The sequence below is a fragment of the Montipora capricornis genome, chromosome 3 (genome assembly GCF_036669925.1).
Source record: "Montipora capricornis isolate CH-2021 chromosome 3, ASM3666992v2, whole genome shotgun sequence".
Taxonomy (NCBI): domain Eukaryota; kingdom Metazoa; phylum Cnidaria; class Anthozoa; order Scleractinia; family Acroporidae; genus Montipora; species Montipora capricornis.
The window spans coordinates 58368967-58391466 of record NC_090885.1 but is presented as its reverse complement, the minus strand read 5'-3'; the positions used below and the strand labels follow the sequence as shown (position 1 = coordinate 58391466).

General features: G+C 40.3%; 2 protein-coding genes across 5 annotated transcripts in view; both read right to left on the bottom strand.

Moving 5' to 3' along the window:
- Nucleotides 1-5331, bottom strand: part of LOC138043495 (NFX1-type zinc finger-containing protein 1-like) — a 45075-nt gene extending 39744 nt beyond the window's left edge. Inside the window, exons 1-3 of one of the 4 annotated variants that reach the window (XM_068889787.1) lie at nucleotides 4351-5331; nucleotides 2982-3155; nucleotides 2250-2360 (exon numbers count right to left, since the gene is read on the bottom strand). The gene's annotated coding sequence lies outside the window, so the exon portion shown is untranslated. The remainder of the gene's footprint in view (nucleotides 1-2249; nucleotides 2361-2981; nucleotides 3156-4350) is intronic. The other 3 variants (XM_068889788.1, XM_068889789.1, XM_068889790.1) reach the window with 3 other exon arrangements.
- Nucleotides 5332-21677: 16346 nt separating this feature from the next.
- LOC138043496 (NFX1-type zinc finger-containing protein 1-like) overlaps nucleotides 21678-22500 on the bottom strand; it is a 60413-nt gene continuing 59590 nt past the window's right edge. Inside the window, exon 16 of the mRNA XM_068889791.1 lies at nucleotides 21678-22500. This exon is cut by the window's right edge and continues 1481 nt beyond it. The gene's annotated coding sequence lies outside the window, so the exon portion shown is untranslated.

Sequence of the window (22500 nt, the reverse complement as noted above, 5' to 3'; positions counted from 1 at the left end):
GCGCTCTAACATTGTGCAATTTTTCGTGCAAATTGTTTCGCAACACAATTTCTACAAACGTTCTCACACCACGAAACAAGTTGTTTTACGGGTGTTACATTGACTAGAGCAACGTTTCATGCAGCTTGTCGCGTTTCGATGATCACATGAGGTTAAACTGAGGAATATTTTCATTGGTTGGTGCCGCAAACCATTGCGACACCAGTTTCCAGGGCAGATGTTAAACTGAGCAATGCTTAAAAAATTCGTTGCAACCGTTGAGGAAAGTAGAACTCAATTCTACTTTCTGCAACGATTTCTGCAACTGGTCTCGCAACGTTTTTAGCCGTTGCAAGGGATATGTTACATTGGGCAATGATTCGTGCAACTTGTCTCGCAATGGCGTTGAGGGACATTGAGTTGCACGAAGAATTCTACAGTGTAACAGCGCCTTAAACAAAAAAAATGAGTAATTAAACCTGCAATGCTTGAGTTTTCCGTGAGCTACAATGAGAACAAAGCACCCTCAAGGCCCAGTAATACTGACAACATTTTTCGTGCAACTTGTCGCGCTACAATGTTGTGTTGCAAGTTGAGATGGCTTGTTGCGCGTATTGCCACCTTCTTGCGCAACAAATTTTCATGTTGCAAAAATTAAAAGCAACGTCTACTTTTTGCAACATAAAAATTTGATTCGTAAGAAGGTGGTAATACGCGCAACAAACTACCTCAACTTGTAAAGCAACATTTTTGCGCGACAAGTTGCAAGAAAAATCTTGCCCGTATTACTGGGTATTACTCTTCCTTTTCTGCTCATGTAAGACGTCCAAATTTTTATGTCAGCTGTAGTTATGGATAAGATTGGTTGGGGTTCTCCGAATTCGAAGCTTTAACTAAAAATTAAAGAAACCGCCGGAAAAAAGAACTTAGGGGCTTGTTGAGAATGTGATTCGCATTTCATCAAAACAGCTTTTCAAACAATTGGGTTTTAGGGTTACACACTATGGACTAAAAATCATCATCTTAGAAAAATGGCAAACGGAACTTGGTGTTTCCACTGATCGTTCTGAAGTGATTTCTTTTACTCCCATTAAATTTCTTGGTGCAAGGGGGTGCAAAGTTCTTTAGAACTTTTGTAGATCTGGGAATTTCACAGGTGCAGTACGGTACGAAAATGGACAATAGGTGGTTGCAACCGATCTCTTGAGACACAGATAACAATGCTACAATGTACACTTGCTGGTGGACGAACCAAAAGAGATAATGAGAGATCTTTTGTTTTCGTCCAACAACATGGCAGCGATGACGTTTAAGCAAGGGCGACGGCAACGTCAACGAAAACGACACTTCAAAATACGACTTACGTTATTTTTAGTATCAAGTCGCGATATCTAGCGAGACTTTCGCTCAACAAAACGAGCACTGTGATTGGTTGATTCTTTGTCACATGGCCCTGATCAAATTGAAATGTATCCCAACCAGGATGCAGTTCCGCAGTTGTTGCCCGCTCCTGATGTTTTGCTGCGATTGTTGCAGGAAAAGTCTAATTATATAACAAAGCACTTAATGTCTGGTCCCTCGGGAAAATAGTTAGTTTTGTTTTCCCTCGAGTCCTGATGTTTCCCTCGACTTCGTCTCGGGAAACATGAGGACTCTCGGGAAAACAAAACTAACTGTTTCCCTCGAGACCATACATTAAGTGTATATTGTTCACGTTGTACATCACACCGAGCGAACTATCCTGTAACTGGATGGGTACGAACAGTATTAAAGTAAAGATAGAAAATGACTACTTCGTTGTTGTACGCTCGCGTTATCGTCAAAACCTCTCCAAAGTTTGGTGCTTTCGCGTTGCTGTTTTGTGGAGTACGGCAAACTTGAAATGCACTGACTAGACGAAATGCATGCCGCACGTGCAGCACGATTATTCAGTTTCCTTTTTAAACCAGTAACATTCTTGCTTTGTGGCGTTGTTATTGCTGTAGCTGTCGTAATTACTTAAACTCCTTGTAATGAGACCAAGAAAAAATCACGAAAAAAACTCTACAAAGCTGGATAAGGTTTGAATAAAAAGCATCTAGTAAGTATTTCCGGTAGAAAATATCAAATCTTACTTGATTTAATACGTTTTTTTTAAATCAATACGTGCTTGCTAAGATACCACAAATAATTCACGTTGTAAATTATACAACGTTGAAGAGTTGCATGTCGCAAGAAATAAAACAGGAACATCAATGGAATCATACTTGCATCACGGTTGTATTACTTACAGACAAGCTCCTAATCAATCCACTGTGTCAAGTCAAGAACCGTTTCTCAGAATTCACTTCCTTCTTTCCGGTCCACTCATTTCTAGGAATTGCTGCACGCCTTCGCCGGTTCTTTAAGAAAACATACACTGGTTGGTTTTTAGTTTTCATGCACTTGAAACGCCCAAAAAGTCAAACTACAATACTATCGCATATTGTTAATTTAAAACCTTTGGTTTGCGATTTCAAAGGCAATCGTGGCTGAGTTAAATAGTACTTGTTTGAAATACATTTCAAAGTGTCGAAGCGGATGGATTTTTCTGTTTTGAAGAAAATAAGGCTAAAGAGCCGTTCACTTCCAATCCCAGAGATATTCTAGCTTGAAAACAAAATAAATCCCATACAGTATTTTCATAAGTTAAGCAAATGATTGCAGGGAGTAATCAATTGAAATAATCCTATCAATAAATCCTATCAATTGATATTGATAGGATTTTCTATAAAATACTTAACTTTCCCGTTAAAATCACGAAGATGACATATCAGTGTCTTAAATTCTTAGTTGACAGATGTTACAATTATCAGCAAGCGAACGTTTTAAACCTTAATTGGCATATTTCGAGTCCTTCTATATCTTTAATGGACTAAACACGGTTTACATTTCTAGTAGCTACATTTAAATCTGGCACAGTGATCAATAAGACACTTTGTACAATGCTCAACAAAAAAATGACAAGGAATGATGGGACTTACACTTCGAATTCTGTAAAGCTTGGAGCTCTCAACATCGTGTACGTGTAATGACAAAAGTGAAGTTCATCATGAAACAAGTTACTGTCACACTTGCAACATCAAAGGTTCACTAATCAGCTCAGTTGCTATTGCATGCAGTTGTTGCAAATCCCTAAAACGAAAATTTAGTTCTATCTGGAATGCAAACAGTTAAAATTTAAGTGATTAGATAAATTAAGAGTAACAAGTTGGTACAAACTAAGTGAAAGCAGTTTGGTGTGAGAGTTACCGACTAAAAGTTCACAAAGAAAGGCGAACCAAATTTCTTCGCACAGTGTCGCCGATTAATAGCAAAAGAAAATTGCAAAAGGTTATCACGGTTTCAGTTATACAGAATAATACTTTGCGCACTGTTTCTTGACAAAATGAATTGAGCTACGACCTGCTGAATTTGAATGTGGAAACCACCGGATAATCTGTGACTGTGCCACTTCAGAGATGTAACACCGAAGTCGACTGCGAATCAAGATAATTTTAATTCATGGTGAGACTGCATTTCCTCGAGACCAGTGCCCAAACGTTTAGTAGCAGGTTCTGAAATGCTATCTTTTCAACCAAAGCTATTGACCAAAGCCTATTTGGTCTCCTAAATAAAAGTGAAAACTGATCGAGTACGTTGATGTAGCCACGCTAGGGTAAGTTGTTTCAAGGGCTGTTGGAATGCCTCCAGTAGGGAAGCTAAGATTCTGCCATTCCGGATTTGCACACAAGTAATATTTGGCTTCGGTCGGCTAGGATGTTCCACTATTATCTGTCTTGTGATTGAAGCTGACTGACGGAAGAGTACACCACCTAAATCATATTCGATCGGAAACTTCCCGTCACGAAACAGCAAATATGGCGGTGGTTGGTCGTTTAACAACCCTTTAGTGTTCATAAGCGAAAATAATGAACATTAACCTATTAACCGCCGAAGCCTTTTCTTCAGTGCACCCAAACAAATGACTGTTTCACCTTTCATGCAGTTTTTCGAGTCAGCAAAGAAGTCTTATCATGGCTCAACTGCCTCTCGACATCACTAAATTCTGGATCGTGCTCAAATGGTTTTAATTCCTCTTTGTACGGCCTGTGATGTGATCACTTAATAACTGGCGAAGTCTTCTTTTGCTCTTCAATCGTATCTGTGCCTCTTTTAAAAATTAATACGAATCGAAACGAAGCAATGATATCGTCACGTTTTTCGATAGAAAAATAGTGCCTGCATCACAATTTCTGATATTAAACGACATTAAGTTACTGGCGACTACCTCCCGTCCGCATTACATAACATAGATAATTCCTTTCTATATTCGGACCAAGGATTATCACTGAAATTAAAAATTGGACTCACCTGTCCAGTTAAAATAGGCTGTCTTTCATATTCTCCATTACAGAATTAACAGACAAAAAAGTATCTACATTCAATCACATTGAGCTAAATATTTGTCTTTTATAGCTTCATGGTATGGCAAACAATTGAATGCAAAATTCTAATTTGAAAAAAACCCACCAATCAGCGAAAGAAGAAAACGATTTCTGAGAATTAAACATTTCACTTCCGTTGTCTTCATTTCAAGGAATTTTTCAGGAATGAGAGACCAGTTTCTCGGAAAAAAAGAACTCAAACTCAATTAACTAGTAAAAATATTTTCTTTCATTGCCTGTTTACAAACATCCCTATGTCCAACCAATGGTACTTGCCAAATAATACAGCGAGGCTATAAATTGTGTAAAACTGGACATTTCTGTGGAAACTATCAAGCATAATCCGCTTTTCTGAGAAGTCCACAGGCTAGTATAGTTTTCTGGGAATACGCTGTCATAGAGCGGAGCCCACAGGTCACGGCATAAAATCCCTTTTCCCTTAATGTTTCAAGATGGCAGTTACATGTTATACACCGTGAATGCCATCAAGGCCAACATTTCAACTTTGCTGCCCATTAATCGCCTGATAGATTCTGTGTTGCTTCTGGGGGAAAAAGTAATCAACTATTCGTCGCAAGTTTGCCTGTACTCCTAATACCGGGAGAAAAATTGTAAGCAAGATCCCTTTTTAACCCCAGTGTTAACAGACTGTCAGCCTTTCATTTTCTCTGAATTTTGATTCCGATCTCATCCTCAAAGTTCTTTCAAAAAAGCGGCGTCCTTATTCTGTTCACTCGGTATAAATTGTGATATACACCCCAGTAAAATCATGAATGCTTTAAAGTAAAAACTTGAAAAAGCAAAAATTAAAAAAAGACTCGAAACAAAATACACGGTTATTTTGCTCTACCAGTTTTTTCGGTTGCCAAGAAATTTAAACATAAAACTAGCTAGTATTTGTACTTAAGAGCATCTTTGTCAGGCAAACGTTTTTTTCATTATCATTTCCACTGTCCACCTGGCGACATTACTGGACCATCTTACTTAAAGCTGTATTCAAGATGTTTGTACAAAATGTCAATTCCTCCGGTTCTCTTGCACACCAGCTCCAGCTCCAGCTCAGTTTTACGCTCAGCAAATGAGACGTGATTGTAAATAAGAAAATATTCAGCTGCTGAACCAGAGAAGTTCTTCATACCTATGTTTTAATTATAATATATATCTGTTTAGGCAAGACTGTAATCCTCAATGATTATTTAAATAATTAAATTTTTGTTTTCTAATCGAGTAATGTGAGAACTACATGGATGATATCGTGCATAAAATGGAAACTCGGAAAAATCCGATATTCTGCTGAGTGTGAAATAACAAAAAAATTGACCTCTTTAGCTTGTACGTTTTGTTTTCCAATTCAAGCCACGTGATGTTACTCAGAGAAAAGTTCCTTTCAAATGTTGTCTTATGCACGTGCTTATGTGCAAATAACTTACGAAAAAACAAAAGGAGAATTCCATTGACTACATCAGCACTCGGTCTGAAATGGGAAAATCAAGCGTACAAGCTAATTTAAAAGAGGTCGATTGAAGTATCGAGCTAAGGTGCATTTTGGCGAAGTATTTTGAAAGGTGTGTTTTTCTTTTTTTTCAATCATTGTTATCCACACATTTCACCTCGGCTACTTTATCATATACAACGTGAAGTCTACTGTAATTTCAGATATCAGTTAAATTTTCTGCCATTTCTCAGCTGACAGTTAAGCTTTTGGCCAATTGTCAGTATTAGTTAAGTACTGTTTTGACAGATCTCAGTTTTTTTAGTTTTAAAATTCCACTAATTCACTCAAAGCCATGACCTTTCGTCAAGAGGCTTTCAAAATGCGCTTGCGAAAGAAATTTTGCTTCACCGATATGCCTGTCGGGGAGATAATTGGTGGTTATGATGTCGGTAAAAATCCGTTCTCTGGTTAAATTGGTGATCCTCATTTTGCCCGGGTTGAATATGCCCTCCCCCACCCCCAAAAGGATTGAAAACACTTTACCTTCCGCACGCTCTGTCTTATGCGTCTCAACATATCTTCTTATTAGTCTGAATGTTCCATATCATCTTACTGGTTTCTATACAGAGGCACATGACCTTGAAGCGTGTAACCGTTGCAACTCCTTTTCTTGGAACAAAGCTGGTGATTTTAGGACACCAATATTATACCCAAATATGGACAAAAATAATATCAAGATCGAAGTTGCACGGGAAGGTATGCTACGCCGTACGTGACAAAATATCAAGTCCGCTAAAAAATAAAACAACTTGCACAATTAACACTCAAGTTGACAACAATTAGAATCAGTTTGTTTGTTGACCAAATCAAATTCCTCGCAATTTATGTCACTTCTCTTGTTGTGCAATTCATGTATTCAAGGCCCGCGCATCGAATGTCTCAAGCTCGATAATTGCAATTCAAGATGCTTGTTTTATAAATCAAGAAGGGAGAGAATAGCTTTTGATCAATTCTATTTTCGAGGGGAACTGTACCAGTAATGGCGGGCAACCCGTTTATCGTCCCAATAGGGAGTTTAAGAAATGACGACTGCTACGGCAACGACAACACCAAAAAACAGTAATATCACCTGTTTCAATATATGAGGCGAGCCAGTCCGGCTAGGCCCCCTTTGCCAAGATCTCGGCTCATGCCTGTTTTTATTTAGTAAAATTTCGGTTCGTTTATATCAGAAGGCGGGCTGACCCACTTGCCGAGATCCCGGTCTGAGCTACGGAGATCTCGGCAAGCCAGGCTGAAAAATTCTCATGACGTGTGGGTTGCCTTGAAAACGTAGTCGGATTTGCATAATCACAGGATTATTTTTGCATCTTTTGTTTTAAAATGCCATTCCGTACTTGCTAGCGCTAAAATGAACCTTTCGTTTCGAACGTCAAAGCAAGAAAATTCACCAGGTACCCCATGCGTGACTTTGACGGTTACAAGACACGTAAACAAATTCCTAAAATTCATCCCGGTAAACCTGGCTGAAATCGTCCATATAAACACTTCATCCCTTTTACCGGGCCAGCCCGCCTAACAGCGTTTTCGTCGCCGTAGCCTTCTTGGTTTCTTAAACTCCCTAATGTTTCCTGTTGTCAGTTTTTGTAGCCATAATTTTCTGGTGGATTATATTGGTTACTCAAACTGCTTGTTGTAGATGTGCTTCATTTTGCTGATCATTCGCAATTGGGTCTCTGAGCGAGTTACTCTTCACAACTTCGGGAACTGGGTGAAGTTATAGCGACATGCGAGGAACGAGTATTCCTATGCTTGGGCTTAGTGAAAGATTCGCCTGTAGACCAAGATCCTCGATACTTTCAGCGGTCACTGTCTCGCTCAGATTTACTCGCGTTTAATCATTTTGCCACAGGTGTTCAGTCCCCCTCGAAAATAGAATTGATCAAAAGGTATTCTCTCCCTTCTTGATTTATAAAACAAGCATCTTGAATTGAAATTATCGAGCTTGACATTCGATGCGCGGGCCTTGAATACATGAATTGCACAACAAGAGAAGTGACATAAATTGCGAGGAATTTAATTTGGTCAACAAACAAATTGATGCTAATTGTTGGCAACTTGATTATAAATGGTGTGACTTGTTTTATTTTTAGCGGACTTGATATTTTGTCACATACGGCGTAGCATAGGAAGGAAAATATACGAGCTACGTTATATCCAAATAAGGAAATTTTTAAACTCAAAAAACCCCAGCTCTGAACCAGAGTTAAACGTTTCAAGGTCATGAGCTTCTAGTTCTCTGTTCATACAGTTATCCCTTCAGTCTCAACATTACAACATAGTAAGGGACCAAAGAACTGTATATTGTGCACTTACCGGCATTCGTACCGTGCACTTACCGGTATATTAATTAAAATTTTTGCCATTTCTCAGCTGACAGTTAACATTTTGGCCAATTCTAATCATCAGTTAAGTTTTGACAGATCTCAGTTTTTTTTAGTTTAAAATATCCACTTACCTTGTTAGTACATATTTTCGCGTCGCTTTAATTTCGCGAGTTTCGCGATTTAAAAGCGAGGCGAAAAACATTCCCGAGAACTTTAATGTCGCGAAATTTAATGACCTCCTTTATTTCTTGTTTTCTTAATGACTTGATTGCCAAACCCAGTCGGAATCTGCTCTTCATTTCTCCGTTTCCGTGTCGGGAAAAGTATTTCCTTTCACTTCCCTAGTGGTGTCTTTGTGCATAGAGTCTTCAGCGCGTATTTTCATGGGTTTCAGGGGGTAGGAGAAATGCGCAGATTTCTCTGATGGACACAGTAGAATATTTAATTAACCTACAATGGCGTCGAAATCATTAAAACACAAATGGTGTTTTGGTGGATCTTTTAAAAAATATATGCCTTTTATGGAGCTCAAGAATGGAGCGTCAATTGGATAAACAACACAGGCGGTGGAAAATAAATATCTGAAATCATGGACTTCGACAACAGTTTCGCCCGTCGAGCCGTAATCAAAGTGAGCTGTATTTCTAATATTTTATCAAGTGAGGTGTTATGTACACACCAAATGGAAAATTCTCTGGGAACGTATGGGTTCTACAAAGACAGAGAAGGAATAGAACATTAAGTGGATCTGTGATCTCTGTTGTATGGCTATTTGTGTTTATTTGTACTCAACTCTGCACAGTCTTCAGGTAAAAAAATATTTGGAAATGTGACAGCCAAGAATTATTTGAATTAATTTTTCGCTGGAAAAGGTGGCCTTTATGAATTCATCATGATGTGTAACATTTCAGCTTGATAAATTTGCATACGTAGGTTGAAATGTAATGTGCAAGGAGACAGGAATTATTTTTGCGAATTTTGAGTGTCATGAAATTATATAATTTGCGTGACATAGCTCCTTTATCACGAACATTTTTCAACAATTCAGATAGTAAAAAATTAATGATTAAACGAGACTTATCTGGAAGTTGTAGTTTGATCGGGATCCTATCAGTCCATCTGTAGAGCAGAGATTACATGCCCTCCCAGGATGTTTTACCCATCCCTTTCTTCTCCGCATGTTTGGTTCATATGGACTCTCGATGTTTAAGATTGGTCGGCTTAGCACATGCGCGTTGTCATGTAATCTCTGCTCTACAGATGGACGGATAGAATCCCGATCAAACTTCAACTTCCAGGTAAGTCTCGTTTAATCAATAATTCTATCCGTCATCTGTTGCAGAGATTCCATGAGACTTGAAAGACATGTGGACACGAGATACACCACATATATGAAGTAAGTGCAACTTTATTCAAACATGCCTGTCAAGGCAAACATGAACTTAGAGATGGCAACAATGAGAAATAGCCATAACACAGCAAAGTCACACTGAAACTGTTACCACCAGATGTATCCAAAACTAGGATAATAAAGTGTAGCATATGAAAACCAATCTCTGAAAAGCAGTAACCACTGTCCGTTACTAATCATCTGCATCACGCAAAATAGCTTCCCCGAAACTCGTACACTCAACCGCAACAGGCTTGTTGTAAAACTTGCTGAAGACATCAGCACTTCTCCAACTGGAAGCTTTCATAATAGATGATATGGGGACGTGGCAAGCCTTGGCTTTACTGGAAGAAGCCATTCTGGTACGGTGAGCTTTGAACTTGGACACATCAATGCCCGCCAGGGCCATAACAGTTTTAACCCACCGTCCAATGGTGTCTATGCTTACACCTTTATATGAGGAGATATAAGTTCTGAACAACCTGTCTTCGTTCCCCCTAAGGGGAGCTGTACGTCGAAGGTATTCCCCAAGAGTAGTAACAACGCACAAGCGTGAGTCTGCAGAAAACTGTGGTAGAACTAGTACTGGTTGAGGTTGGCCAGGTGCAGAACTCTTAACAAGATGGTCGATGACAAATGTAAATGATGACTCAGATTTCTGCATTGACGATAAGCTCATAAAGTGAAAGGATTGGCACCTTTGACCTGTTGTAAGGGCGCATAACATAAGTAAATGGAAGGTCAGGTGCTGAAGGGTCAAGGTATTCAAAGGATGCCATTCCTTCAGAAAATTTAATACCACAGAAGTATCCCATGTAGTCTGATACCTAGGGAAAGCTGGTCTTGTCTGAAAAGCTGCTTTAATAAACCTTTTAATCAAAGGGTGTGAACCAATTGTCATGGTTCCGTCCAATAGGGTAATAGTTGTTGACAGGGCACACCTTGCAGTGTTAAGCGCGCTGTATCCAAGACCAGAGTCGTAAAGTTCAGTAAGGAAGTCAAGTACTTTACTCACAGGTGGCTGAACGGGATCAACACCTCCTTTACTTGCAAAGAGGTTCCACTTTCTGAGATAAACTTCGTACTGTTTTTTCGTACCTGATCTCCATGGGTCAAGGATGATTGCTTGAGCTCGGTTCGAAATGCCTTGGTTTGCCAGGGATTTCCTGATAGCAGACATCCCATCAAACGCAGTTTCTTCCACAGGGATGTTTCGTCTCTGGGTTGAACGGTAAATTGACAATGTTGGAAGCCTGAGGCAATAGCACTGGTCTGGCCACAAGAAATCTGGTAAATTTCGGGTACCAGGCCTGAGTCTCCCACTGAGGTACTATTAACGACCCTTTCGCTTGATCTTCCTCTATCTTCTGAAGTACTTGGGGGATGACACTAAAGGGAGGAAAAATATAGCTGAAATATTCACCCCAGTCCAGTGTAAAGGCATTTACAGCATATGAAGCATTAGGGTCAGGTTCCCAGGAGACAACATTTAACTTGGAAATTGAGTTTAGAACTAAACATATCAATGTCTGGATAGCCAAACATTTTCGCCAAGTTATCAAAGCATGTCTTGTCGAGCTGCCATTCTGAGGCATCATTAAAGATCCTTAAGGCCTTATCTGCTATCGTATTCTCTGACCCTGGGATGTGAGCTACTGTGAGACACAGATCCCTTACTTTATACCGCAACCAAATTTTCGTAGAGATGTCATTGCAGGGAGTGGAATGGGAACCGCCCATATTACGCAGATAAGATACTGCAGTTGTGCTGTCAGTGAAGACTTTAATAAGGCTATGTCTGCAGTCACTGAAAAACGACTGAAGACCAAATTGAATGGCTAAAAGTTCTTTTGCATTAATATGCATGAGTTTCTCCTTTGGGAACCAACGACCTCCTGTATTTTCCTGGCTTGTGGTAGCGCCCAACCCTGATTTGACTCATCAGTGTACAAAGTTATAGTAGCATTCCCATGGCTTAATCTCCCTTTGGAGTTCTTTGCATGAGCTATCCACCATTGGATGTCATTTTTAGCATTATGAAGACGGATCATGTTTTGGTCAAATCACCTTTAGCTGCTCACTTAGACGCGCGCGGTACATGGCCGCTCAGCCTCATGATTGTGTTAATAATTCACCCTGAAGTCAAAATAGATACGTTTCTCAGAAACCCGACAACCCAACAGATGAAATGTAAATATTCAGTTAAATATTACAACAAAATTAAAAAACCAAAGACGTAAGTTTCTTGGCTAAAAAGTACGTTGTTTTACTCTGAAAATGACAAACGATTAACATTCTTTCCCGTAGCTCATTCAGTTGACACAAAGTGATCCCGTGCACCTTTATGATTGCCTAGCACGTGATCAATTTCTTCCTTTTGACAGAATATCATGACCTTTCCCTTGATTCATAAAAATCAGAGACCGCACAAATTTTCGCTTTCTTACGATCGATTGTCATTAATCTTTCGATGAGAATTCGATTCGATTTTTCTTCACTGATCTGGCTTTGGCTTGTCTATTACTGTTAACCCCCAGCTTTTACGGTACTTTTTGGTGCAAACGTAAAGCCAAAAAGTGTTTTGACCTGGCATCAGATTAGACTGAAAAGAAGAGGAATTATGAAGCGGAAGCGACATCTTCAGACCTTCCTTACTGTGTGCACTAAACGTTTGTTTAGTTTACCTGCAAGACATGCATGACATGCAGGAAGACGTCCGTCAGAGCAATTTGCAGTTAGTTTTTTGCAGTCTATTTATTTAAAGAAGAAACGAGTGAATTCTACTCAAGAGCGTGCTTTCTTATCTTTAAACTGAATTTATTACCAAAGCTCAAAAGCCTAAAAGACCTCAAAATGGGAAAGGACGTTACAAAATATTTAAACGTGTGAACGTGTGAGCCAAAGGGCCTCGACTAGCACGACGTCTGGGTGACCCCTGAAATGGTCTTAATGATCCCCACTTGAAATAATTAACTGGAACGCTGCAGTTCAATACCACAGAATTCAGTGCCTTCTGTGTACGCTTCATGGAGAGTCTAGGTTAATGAAGAAACACATGTCTTCGTATTGTGTATAATGTGTAAAAGCTCTATGGCATGCCTACAGATGATAAACAACAGTTTAACAGTCAAATATCAATATCTGTGTTGCTTTGAACCTCTTCATCTGTATCGCTATCGTCATCTTCAAGTCCTTTGAGCAAATCTTTGTTACAGTCATTGAAATGACCATCGATCTATTCCGGGTTCTTTCCGTAATTTGAAACGACAATCTGTTAATGAAGTCAAGTATTGCCTTTTTCCTTTCTTTAAGATCAATCTCAGCTGTAACTTGTACAGGTATTTCCAATCCTCCTTGTACTCGGTTGCAATGTCCAATTAAAAGCTATCCGTTTGGTACTCCTTAGGGAAGAAAAAAATTTCATGCCATGTCCAGAACACAGGATAATGGTACCTCTAAGGGGGTCTTTTCAATTTTTTCCGACGAGCACCCCCGTCCTTTTTACACGGTTTTCCCCCCCCCCCCCCCCGCTCCTTTCCGGGCACACAATTTGCTTTAAGTTTATTTGGTAAAATGTCCTTGTTTCGTTGCGCTTTCACGATTCAAAAGAAAAAAGTAACGGAAAATCCAAACAATTCTGGTGCCTCTGAAGAAATTTAGCATGCTGTTTCGGCCTACTTTCCCAGCCAAGAAAGCACGTGTTTGGGCAATGCGGAATATCATACAGTGGAATTGTCCGTTGCGAGCTTGGTGAATCCTCACTCGACTGAAGGTTCCTTGGCCACTTCAGCAGCAAGAAAACGTGGAAGATACCAACACTATTCGGCTGAAACGCGCGCCGAGATTGGGATACATGCCAGAGAGAATGGTAATTCGAAAGCCATCAATCACTTCAAGGAGGAACTCCCAACATTAAAGGAAAGCACTCTAAGAACTTTCAAGCGGGCGTATGGGAAGAGACTACGCGATGAGAAGAAAAAAGGTAAAACAGACGCGACTGTCATTGCTATCCCGAGTGACACCCGTTGGCGGCCACCAATACTCCGTGAACTGGACAGTAAATTAATCTCTCTTCTTAAGAGCATTAGAAGAAGAGGTGGAGTTGTTAATTTCTGTGTCGTGAAGGCATCAAAGCTGGCGCTTGTTGATAGTAATAAGACGCCATATTTAAGATAATATGAGCCTACAGTGACCTGGGTGGAGTCCATTTATAGGCGCTGTAATTTTACTCGCCGAGCTGGAACAACCACTCGTCCTCCATTTCCCAGAGGGATGTTTGAAGAATGTAAACTTACATTTCTCACTGACATTAGCAAGATTCCTCCTGAGTTAGTGTTAAATGCCGATCAAACTACTTGCTCGTACGTTTCCGTCAGAAGAATGCCAATGGCTGCAAGAAACTCATTGTCAGTTCCAATTAAAGGTCTGACTAATAAGAGAAGCATCACTCTCACCTTTGTTATCACTTTATCGGGAGAATTCTTACCCATGCAAGTCATATACCAAGGGAAAACAGCACCCAGCCAACCCAGAGGTTTTAAACTCCCAAGAGGATTTGCGATTTCCCAGAATCCTCAGGTATATATAGGACTAGGTCATCCAATCAGCAGTCAAAGAGTGAGGGGGTGGTCAATCTTCAAAATGGCTCTCACAGTTTGGACAAAACTTGGTGACAGGCTACATCCCCACTTAACAGATAACTTAAGATTTTTGTTTTACTTGAAATATGTCACGTGACCTATACACAGACCACTTCCGGTTTAATTTTGAAAGCTTTTGCAGACAGGGAAAAACGTTGCTTTATCAACGTTTTGTTCTGTAGTGTTACTACCTACCCAAGAACCGTACCCAATGTAATTGGAACGGCTGTCAAACCGTGCTGAAAGTCTGTTTAATTAGTATGTATAAATTTACATTAGTGACATTTCTTTGATCACGTGACCTGGACATGCATTCCAATTGTATTGGGTATGGTACTTGGGTAAGTAGTAAGACTATGCAATAAACGTTTGATAAAGTACCGTCGTTCCCTGTCTGCAGAAGACTTAAATCCTAAACCGGAAGTGGGTTGTTAATTGGTCACGTCATTGGGTGCCATGGCAACAACACTAATAACTAAACTTACTTTGGGCAGTCGTTTACCATGGCTGAGCTAGAAGCCTTTTGCACGCATGGTTCTCCAGATAGACCACCCCTGGACGTTTTACACTAATTAACAAGTGACCCACTCCATATATTTTAAAATATACCTGAGTCCGGAACATTACTCTAATGAAGATGAAACTCTAACCTTGATGGATAAAGTAATTGTCCGTTATGTCGGGAGGAAAAAAAAGAGCTCAAAGTGGCACCAATTCAAAAAGCTCTTCTGATCTGGGATGCGTTTAGAGGCCAAAAAACCGCTAAGGTCTTGACGAAATTGGCATCGCTAAATATTGCGATTTTGTCTGTGCCCGACAACATGACCAACTTCTTTCAGCCTCTGGACCTCACCGTCAACTAGAAGAAATTTATGAAGGACAAGTTTACGACATGGTACTCGGACGAGGTAAAGCAGCAGATAGAATCGGGAGGGGACAGCACTGATATTAATGTGGATCTGCGACTAACAGTCCTAAAACCACTTAATGCCGTCTGGTTGGTGGACCTTTACAACCACCTGATCATGAGTAGTCCTGTTGATGTGCGACACATCGCGAAAGGAAAGGAGAAAGCCGGGATCTCTGGCCTCTTAGATGGACAAACGGATCTCCCTTTATGCCAATGGTACACATAGCTCTAGTCTTATTCACGGCTACAATGTAAATATGTATTATACAATTGCAAAGAACGTTAAGCATGAGGATAATGTCTTGGACTATACCTAAGGCACACGATGCGGTTAATACGTTTCTATAGTTTGGTTTTATGAGTTGATGTTTTTTTTTTCATTTTCGCGAAAATGAATTCCCTAATTAAATAAATAATTTTGCATCAAAATCGCGAAAATAAAGATCCGCGAAATATGCAGACCCTTTTTCGCGAAATTAGGTGGCCGTGAAAATTAGTACCAATAAGGTAATTCACTCAAAGCCAGGACCGTTCGTCACGAGCCTTTCAAAATACGCTTGCGAAAGAAATTTTACTTCACCTCTAGGCCTGTCGGGCCTAATTGGTGGTTACGCTTGTCGGTAAAATCCGTTTTCAGGTTGAATCCAAGGTTCCAAAGTTAAATTGGTGATCCTCTGAGTCATTTTGTCTAGGTTGAATATGAACTACCCCATCCCCAAAAGGATTGAAAACGCCTTTACCTTCTCCAAGCTCTGTCTGTCTTACGCATCTCAACATATCTTCATAATGTTCTGAATGTTCCGTATCATCTTACTGGTTTCTGTACAGAGGCACATGACCTTGAAGCGTGTAACTTGCAACCCTTTTCCTTGGGACAAAGTTGGGGATTTTAAGGCCACCAATTTTATGCCTAAATATGGACAAAAATAAGATCGATGCAGCACGCGCAGGAAAGTGCACGAGCTACGTTACATCCAAATAAGGAAAATAAGGAAAAGCCCCAGTTCTGAACCGGAGTTAAACGCTTCAAGGTCATGAGCTTCTGGTTCTGTAGTCATACAGTTATCCCTTCAGTCTCAACATTAGAAGATAATATGGGACCAAAGAACTGTTTTGCGCATTTACCGGTATTCGATCTGTAGTCCTGTGTGTTCACCACTACACCACAACGACGAAAGTGCTCAACCCAACACACTTCCTTTCATTATTTTACTTCTGTATAATAAGTCAATTTATATCCTCGTATAATAACCCAAACCAAATTGAATCCTAACCTGACCCTAATTTTTTCTCTAGGCTAAATTTACGCAACAAAAAAGTTTCGTCAATTCAATGAGTGCGTATTCAACCTAGGTAAAAGGAGGATCATCAATTTAACCTAGGTAAACAAGGATAGATCTTATCGGCTAACTCAATGTTGCACCCAAAATTCAAATCTTCCGGGATTGAGATAGATAGATAGATAGATAGATAGATAGATAGATAGATAGATAGATAGATAGAGAGATTCCGACAATTAAGAGGCTCTTCTTATGTAAAAATACTAAACTAAGTAACCTATAATATGATTAAAAACATAATAACCATAATGAATTAAAAAATGTAACTTATCAATGAATATTAAAATACACAATGATGATTATGTGCATTCAAAACTGATACTTAGCACTGCGGCAAAGAAAAATATGATCTGAAATGTTTCTTGTTACTATCGGGAGTCTATTGAACAGCGTTGCCGCCGAGTGCTGAAAGGTTCCTGATTCTTTAGGAATAGAGAATACGGGTGCTGTTGATGATCTTAAATTATAAGCAGTTACTTGATGCAGACTCAATTTCAGATACTCAGGAAAGCTATTTTTGTAGTATAATGATTTATGAGCGAGTTTGAGAATGTTGAATTCAACGTTTTCTTTAACTGGTAACCAGTTTAACTTAATAATACCCTCGAGATCTGCAAAGTGTTCTTGTGAAAAAGCCAGCACACACATTCTGTAGACGTTGGAGACGCTTTTCGTGATAAACAGGCAAGGGATGAAATACCGTGCAGGCATAGTTCAGGTGTGAGAGAACTAGGCTCTCTGCGAGGTGTTTCCTGACGTGGAAGGGCGCAAGGTTTTGAGCCTCCGCAGAACGGATAGAGTCCCATATGACGTACTTTAGAGAGACTCCACGTGTGTGTTCCATGAGAAGTGTTGATCAATGTGGACGCCCAATAGCCTAGTACAAGAAATTCTCTTTAGCGAAGAGTCCCTGCAAACGATAGGAAGATCCCGTTCTTCTAAACTATGATAACGCGCCATCTGAGGTGTAGAGATAAGCATCCAGTTTGTTTTGGTTGGGTTCAAGGCCAGATTACAGTTATTAGAATAGTCCTTCAGACTGATAACAGTCACCGTACTGTAATTCCTTGTGAAGATCAGTGACGTAGAGATTAAAAATAACTTGTCCAAGAATGGAACCTTGCGGGACGCCGAATTCAACTGTAGTCATGTCCGATTTTCTGTCATCACAATTTGCACCATCTGTCTGCGATCAGTAAGGTAGTTAACCATCCATAGTAAGAATTTATTAGAGAAACCGAGGTTGTGCATCTTAGTAAGGACAGATTTGAATTGGATGTTGTCGAATGCTTTGCTGTAGTCTGCACAGATCATTAATGTCACCTCCCCTCTGCTTGACGCTCGTATCAGGGCATCGCGAATTCCTAATAGAACACTGGTAGTGGAATGTCCTTTGTGGAACCCCGAGATGGTTGGACCAAGAAGAGCTTCCTCGTTTATATATTCAATAAAATGGTGGAGCACTAAGCGTTCAAACACTTTAGACAGCGTTGAAAGGATAGACACAGGACGGTCATCAGCACCACATCGAGGTTCATTAATCTTGGGAATCGGAGAAATTCTTGCTATCTTCCATAGCTTGGGAAAACTCGATGTCACAATGCATCTGTTGATTATATGTGTTATAGGGCCAGAGATGTAATCCTTTGCCAGTTTCACAAACCTCACCGGTATCTGATCCATGCCAGTTGACGTGTCAGAACGAATTTTACTGATTTCTTGATCCACCTCTTGTCTCGAGACACAATGCAATTTAAAAGAAGAGCAGAAAGGCATTGGCTTCTCTGAAAAGGAGTGTACAAGTTCTATTAGGTCTGATCAAGAGAAAATGAGGGGACAGAGAGGGAGGCTCCCGGTCCAGTCCTTGGGATATGTCATGTCCACGAAAGTTATTTTTAGACGAGTCTTTTTACTAGCGGAAGTCTGTCTTCTGAGACGTCCGCATGCAGGACAACCTCGGTCTTATGTTTGAATGGATATAAATATTCGTCACCCTTCCACGTGCGCCGCCATTTTCTCTTTTAACTAAGAACCTGAGAGCGAGGCAAGACTGTGTGCAAACGTCTCGGAAGACAGACTTCCGCTCGTCTAAAAATAACTTTCGTGGACATGACATATCCCGGCTAACGCCCTGAGCCTCCCTCTCTGTCCCCTCATTTTCTCTTGGTCCGATCTTTCATCTGATTTGGTGGCTAGTGTCCTTTCATTGGTTTTAATAAAGAATTCGTTCAGTCTACCCGGATCCGCTTTAAGAGGTTTGGGGCTAGGATGGAAAATACGATGAGTGATTCTCCAAACTTCCTTAGGTCGTTTGGAAGAGAGTGCGTTGGTGATGAACGACCGTTTAGACTTATTAATTGCAAATTTAATGCAAATCAACCACGCATGCCCTGGTGTATCTCCTGCATAACAATTTCTCGGCGTTAGAAAGAGGGGAGATATACGCAAGGGTGTTCTTCGCGGACTTCTCCAAGCGTTTCGATTTAGTAGATCACAACGTCATCCTATGTGAGCTCAAAACCCTCGGTGTTAACCAGCTACTAATCAACTGGATTGTTCTTTCCTCTCTCAAAGATCCCAGCAAGTAAAGATCGCGGGCACATTGCCCCCAGTGTTAAGCCCCACGGAGGTATACCGCAGGGGACTAAACTAGTTCCTCTCCTCTTCGCAATTTGGTCAACAATTTGGCTTCAGAATGGCCGACACGTGTTAAATACGTGGATGACACGTCTGTGTTGGAGCTGCTTCCACGTGTGAGCCCCAGCTATCTCCTCATCATAGCTGGTAACATTGGCAGGTATGCTGCACAAACAGGTACGAGACTCAACCCGAAGAAGTGCAAGGAAATGGTTATTAACCCCCTTCAGTATACCCCGTTCCCACTAGTACCCCTTGACATCATGGGGACATGCATTGAGAGAGTGCATTCGTACAATATCCTGGGCATAATGCTATCCCACGACCTGACATAGAATGCACATGTGCATTACATTTCTAAAAGGGCCAACAAACAGTTGTACGCCATCTGCATTCTCAAGAAAGCCTGTGTTTCCAAGGGCGACATTGTTAAAGTATATATTAGCCTTATACGAAGCATCCTTGAATACGCTGTACCAGCATGGGCAAACATCCCATTGTCCCTAGAGGACGCGATTGAGTCGATCCAGAAAAGGGCGCTGGCAGTCATATTCCCAGGTGTACCCTATGATGAGGCCATGTGAACCGCAGGAGTTACAACCCTTACTGCATGCAGGGACCACATATGCAAGAGGTTTATTCGGAACATTAAAACCTCCGGATTCCTTTCTAATTTACTACTAACTACAACAGAAGTCTCCCACGGGTACACACTCCGTTCAGGACAGTTAAGATAATATAACATTCTTCCGTTTGGATCTTTTTGTCTTCCCACATCTTTAAAAATTCCATGGAGAAGAGTGTAGGATGTGTGTTGAAAACAAGTTCACAATCCATGACGCTGAAGACAATTGTGCATTGTTACTGTGATTGTTTCCTTTGATCCCTTTGTTCAGTAGAAATGCCGTTTCCAAAGGAATAGTCGGCCATGAGCTATCCAAAATCCTCCTTAAAGGCGAAACCAAGCCAACTTCCTGCAGAAAATCCTTTCCAGAGATCCAACCATCAGTTAAAAACAGTCCTTCATGCTTAGCATTGCAAAAACAGTATGATACGAGGAGGCAAAAGAGAAAAATTAGGGAGCTTATGAACAAACGTCTGACCCTCATTACATGCATTATATGCATAAGATTCTTTATGTATTGTATTTGCATGGTAATGAAACACTCATATTTAAATTAAATGGAAATACGTGGATCAAAACGTTTTATCCTTGGCTTGCACCTGACGTCATTGGCGGCCATGTTGGTCTACTGAACAATAACATGAAAGTCCTTTGGGAATTTGGCTCTATTGCAAAACGCGAGAGACATTTTCCTTTTGTTTTGTACACCAACATGACCGTCTATTCACGTGAGTGCAAACTAAGAATTCCCAAAGGGTTTGAATTAGGTGCAACATTGAGTTAGCCGCTTACTTCTATTCAATTCGGCTGACAACGGGATTTTACTGGCAACAGTTACAGCTACGCAACTCTTGTAACGCAAGCTTAGTATCGGTTAGCAATGTTCCCATCCGGAGAGTGAACTGTGCTAAGAGTGGCCTGTTTGTGAGTGATATCCACAAGATATTCAGAGGAAATTTATCCATCTCAGCTAACTATAACTTAAATTTTCTCAGCTATCAGTTGAATTTTCGGCCATCTCTCCAAAAGCTGGGCAAAGCGTCTGACCAATTTCCTCATCGTCCTTTGATAAAGAAATGACCTCGTTTGTATGTGCGGTCTGTTATTTGAGTGGTTTACGGCTACCTTGATTTCCAACTGATATCAATAAATAGTATTATTCTAACCGGCGTCATGTTTTATTAGCCATTTCACAGAGTTCCATGTTGGGACCACCATTCACTTGAACAGATGGGATTCCTGAATGCATACAAAATGGCTCTAAATTTGCATATAGTATTTCCCAGACCACTCTAAATTTTACTGTTTATCGAGAAGCCACCTGACGCAAATCACTGTCAGTAACTAGACTGTCTCAACTCTCTAACTAGAACCGCGCATAGGCAATGCGCCATAATATTCGAAACTGCAAGGCCTGAATATCTCTAGGAATAACTTTCTATAAAGCAATATTCTCCTTGTTACTTACGAGAAAGCTGTTGCCGGCGGTCAGCCGAGACCTGGCTTGAAATATGCGCAGGAGTCGATCCGTTTTTAACAGCGTAATAGAAGTACAGAGAGTAAATGGAATTCAAAAAAATAGTGGACGAACGGTGCAGCCAGCTATTGTCGGTTCACCGATCATTCTGAACGGTAGCACGAATGTGGTAACGATACTTCCTAGATGTAAGAACGCTACTTAGTTCCGCCAAACCTACATGTTTTCTCATAAACGAGAGCAGAGGCTTAAATAGCTTTTCGGGTTTTTTTAGATGTTCTAATAAAAAGTAGACAATATTTAAGGAGTGATTTTAATATAGTTTATCGATATGTTAAAATGAGAGAAAAATGGTTTTACTGACTTTCTTACCAAATAATAAGCAATACTGTAACTATTGTTATATTAGTACTTATTATAGCGGAAATCCGCGCGCCTTCCGCGGACCACGATGGTTAAGAAAATGTGGTAACCCATCGATGCTTGGTTATGACGTCATCGTACGACCGTCTTTCATGTAAGCCAATACGCTTACAACAAGAAACACACGAACAATAATTACACTGACATCTCAACATTGTCACATTTTATTATTACTAAGATAGATTTAGAGAACAAGGTAAAGACCTTTAGAATGTGCAACGATTTTATATGGACAACCTCAAATCAAATTCGAGCACCTAAATGAGTCATTATCAGTTTGCACTGGCGGATCCAGGGAAGAGGGTAGGGGGAGGGGAGGGGGGAAGCGTTCTCGTTTTTGGTGTTGCTGTCTGCAAAATATTCAAAACATTTTAAAATGGCTCTACTCTTAACATGCAAAAATAAGGGAGGGGGACTGGGCCCTCCGGGCCTCTTCCCCCGGATCCGCCACTAGTTTGTGAACATTGAGCTATATTAATAACACTTAAGGACACTGCATTATATAATTTCCCACCCTTGAAACATTTCTCTCAATTGTCTCATAATTACCACCACGGAAAAAAAGAGTTTTGCCGTTGTACGTTTGGCTGGCTTCTGCTAATTGTGTCTTAAAATTAAACTGTCCTGTCTCTGCCCTCCGGCCCAATAATACGACTCCTCTAAAACCTTTCTAATCCGCTTTCGTTTTTTCTACCATCTTATTTACATGTATTTAAACTAATATGATAATTTTACCACATCATGAACGATACATTTTAGGTGGCACTTCATTACACCAAAACACCTTAATCAACACCCAAAATGGAAGGACA